The 4,095-nt window shown below is 39.3% G+C and overlaps 1 long non-coding RNA gene across 1 annotated transcript; it reads right to left on the bottom strand.

Moving 5' to 3' along the window:
* Nucleotides 1-2,546: 2,546 nt before the first annotated feature.
* On the bottom strand, nt 2,547-3,679 carry LOC130202712 (uncharacterized). The gene is made up of 2 exons (XR_008833389.1): nt 3,590-3,679; nt 2,547-3,033 (listed from the first exon to the last, which is right to left on the bottom strand). It is a non-coding gene; the product is annotated as an uncharacterized LOC130202712 (long non-coding RNA).
* Between the last annotated feature and the right edge of the window lie 416 nt (nt 3,680-4,095).

Below are 4,095 nucleotides of genomic sequence, written 5' to 3'. Positions count from 1 at the left end.
CAATGTGCCATATGTTACTTTGTTTCAGTTGAAGTAGCTCTAACCGTGAGACTGATGTGTCAGAAGCTTGCTAAATAAATACGCCGACAACGGCTAAAGATAAATCCATCATTTATTCTTTCCTCCGAATGCAACGGTAGCTGCTGCAACAGTGCTCCACAACTCAACAGCTCTTATGTGTTCGTCAGGTTACTCAAGTTCAGAATAACAACACGTAGCAGTTGAAATATCTGTCTGAGATTAAATATCCTGATGTCTGCTTCCTCATAGCTACGCGCCTCATAACATAGGTACAGGCTTTTAGAATGTTAGAGATTTACACTGTTAAATAAGTCACACACACATAATTATGAACTGATATTGCCCATTTTTGTAGCTTTATTTTATTGTTTAGTTTACATAAAAAAATATGTACGGGCAGCGCGGTGGCTCAGTGGTTACACTGTCGCCTCACAGCAAGAAGGCCCTGGGTTCGAATCCCGGTCGTTCCAGGTCCTTTCTGTGTGGAGTTTGCATGTTCTCCTCGTGTCTGCGTGGGTTTACTCCGGGTACTCCGGTTTCCCCCACCATCATAAAGACATGCACCGCAGCCTCACCCCGGTTCGTATGGATGTGAATGAATGTTGGTGGTGGTCGGAGGGGCCGTAGGCGCTGATTGGCTGCCACGCTTCCGTCAGTCTGCCCCAGGGCAGCTGTGGCTACTGATGTAGCTTACCACCACCGGGATGACTGTGTGTGTGTATGACTACTGGACTCTGGACTGTAAAGCGACTTCGAGTGTCTAGAGAAGCGCTATATAAAATAAATGATTATTATTATAATGGGCTCCCTTGGTGCCTATTTGTAACTAATTAGGGCTTAATATAATGCTCACCATTTAACAGACCACTGACAAAACAGACATAGAAACAACATGTAAAGTGTTAATATAAATCTTGAATGCTCTTATGTGTTCGTCAGGTTACTCAAGTTCAGAATAACAACACGTAGCAGCTGAAATATCTGTCTTAGGCCCCGTTTACACGATGGGAAAACGCATATATTTTCATGCGTTTTGGCCTTTCATTTACACAAAAACGGAGGTTTTATCACGGAAAACGATCATTTCTAAAAACTCCGGCCAAAGTGGAGATCTCTGAAAACTCCGTTTTTGTGTTTGCGTCTGAACTAGGTCAAACGGAGTTTTAGGTTGTCAAACGTCACAGTATGCGACTAAAAATGCTTCACGTCATGTGAGCGTCCTATGTTTACAGTTAGTTTGGCCGCTCCTACCAGGGTTGCCAGGTCTGTGTGTACCAGCCCAATATCAGAACTCAAAATATGCCCGTGCCAAACCATATACACTGCTTTTAAAGTGTGTGTATGTGGACGTGTCCAATGTCCATGTGTGTGCGTGCTGATCTGGAGTCAGTTTGGTAGGATTTGTGAATAAATAAATTATTTCATTTAAAATATGGATTCTTATTTAAAGATATTCATGTAATTTGCATGCAAAATAGGTCTACCCGAACCAGCGGACAACAAATTCAACCCGCGGCAACACTTCAAAAGTAGCCCAATTCCGCGGGAAAACCGCGGACCTGGCAACACTGGCTCCTATGTCCAGTGTCGACTGCCTTCATTTTCGTTGTCAGGTGCGCCCGAGTTATTTCCTCCTTGACATGAGGATACTCCTCGGATGTCTCGAGTCTTGAGAATTCTGATTGGTTTGCATGTCTTTATCCTTCTCGTTACACTGCCGACTACAGGTTTGGCATAGTTATAACGGCGCCCGGGGGCGTATTTATGCGGGTTCATATAAACAGAAACTTTTTTGAAAACGACCTTGTGTGTACAACGTTATTTTCGAAAACGGAGGGGCAGAAATCTTCGTTTCTGTAAATACCCGGCTGTGTGTAAACGTGGCCTAAATATTCTGTCTGCTTCCTCATAGATACGCGCCTCATAACATAGGTACAGGCTTTTAGAATGTTAGAGATTTACACTGTTAAATAAGTCACACACATAATTATGAACTGATATTGCCCATTTTTGTAGCTTTATTTTATTGTTTAGTTTACATTAAAAAATATGTAAAAAGGGGGATTGTGAATATAAATCTTAAATATGAAATGTTTTGTATGTGTTTTTCAAGTTCCGAATAAACAACACGTAGGAGCTGAAATATGTGTCTGAGAAGAAATATTCTAATGTCTGCTTCTCAAGAATAGATACATGCCTCATAACAAAACACTTGCGCATGGTATCGGTATTGGTGCATGAGGGAGGAGGACTGAGGCTGAGAAGAGGTGAGGACATGAAATTCTTGGAATCCTTCTCCTTCTAGATAGTCTAGTAAATTGATGCATGAAAGCACCTGTAAAATGATCTGGGGATCAACCGTCAAACCTCTCACTCTAGCATACACCCATATAGAACATATCGCTAACCTTCATGCGACTATTGTCAGTTTCTATTTTATTTTACAATAGGAGAAAATAAGTAGTACCGGCTGAATGTATTCTCAGCCTTAAACTAAAAGAGTACAAAATAAATGGACAAAAACATTGCATGATTGCTTTTATTAAATCATCATTATATTCATATTATTCTGAGTCTAACAATCCCTAATCCCACATAAACACGCATTTTATAAGATTGAGTGTATACATTTACTTTACTGCAAACTAAATCTGTATTTTAAATTATAAAATTACCATTGAACTGCTTTCCAGTACCTCCTACTGACTACGTAGATACTGCTCAGATCATCTGTCGTAAACACACCACACTTCCGAATAAATTCTTTTAAGATCGAAAAAGGTCTATTGTACTTCCTCCAACTGGCACATTATGAAAGTAAATTTAACATGAAAGAAAAATCAGACAAAATTTCAAGTGATCAAAATTGAAATAATGACTCTTCTCCCCAGTGATTGTGGTAGAGTCTGGGCTTTTTTCTAGCACGAGCACCCAAACCGGACTTTGTAGTCGAGGCATTTATCACATTCCTGGTCCTCGGTCCGGAAAATGAATCCTTTGCTTGGACAGAAGCTGAAAAAGAGAATTCCAAGCAGTAAGATAATCAGAATCATTTACAGAAAGTACAATTTATTTTTAAGGGTGAAAAATGTTGTAAACAGGAATTATTATTTATTTATTTAGTATTTTTGCTCAATTAAATTTCATTATCATATTTAGAAATGTTGTTCTTGATGCCGGGTGTAGAATATTTTTTAAATTCAAAATATCTCAGATAGCCAACAACAATTAAAAGAAAGTAACCATGAATAAGGAATACCAATAAATTGGGTTATTTCTTACTCTCCAAACCCCAAAGACGCTGTTATCTCAAACAAAGCAGTTAGCACAAGAATAAAGTATGGCTCAGCAGAAACCAGTGGACATTATGTGCCTATAAGCCAGTTTCCTCGTGGGGCTCATTAGAATAGCATATAACTAATGTGAATCCACATCTCCACAAGTTTATATTCACGGTTTAAGCAGTCGCTCAAGGCATTACATCTTGAAAGAGGTTTTATTAAGAGGTATTGATTTTTATATTTGGTGGTTGGTTGCAACATTTGAAAGTATATAAATTACAACTTACATTACCATCTCTATCACAGAAAGAGGCAGGGCAGCTGAAACGAACGCGATAATCATAACACTTCTGGTCGGGTTGGTCTTCGTTTCTGCAGACGAACCCTTTAGTTGTGTCACTTTTGAAAAAAAGAAACACAGTGTGATATGTAAATAAAACATTCTTGTTCCCCAGAGGATGAATCCTCCTGACTTTGGTGATCCCCTCACCACCTTCCACCAGTGCAACCAGCAAGTTGACATTCCTGCTTTTGAGTGTACTGTTTATATTTCTATTGAGTGGATAACGATTATAGTTCTGAAACACATTAATTATTAATTAAAATCACTTTTGTGATCACTGGACTTTTCATCCATCATCTGGTCAAACTGCATTACTTACTGGTCACAAGCATCCCAAACAACTATACAGTTAAAAAGATTCACTCTGGGCACCGGGTCAGTCCTGTAAGACGACACACAGACTTTGCTGGATCGTTCCTGAATCATATTTTCAAGGTTGTGGTCGATGCA

Source organism: Pseudoliparis swirei, chromosome 12 (assembly GCF_029220125.1).
Source record: "Pseudoliparis swirei isolate HS2019 ecotype Mariana Trench chromosome 12, NWPU_hadal_v1, whole genome shotgun sequence".
Classification (NCBI taxonomy): Eukaryota; Metazoa; Chordata; class Actinopteri; order Perciformes; family Liparidae; genus Pseudoliparis; species Pseudoliparis swirei.
The sequence above is the reverse complement of the archived record's forward strand: the minus strand, read 5'-3'. Positions and strand labels throughout refer to the sequence as shown.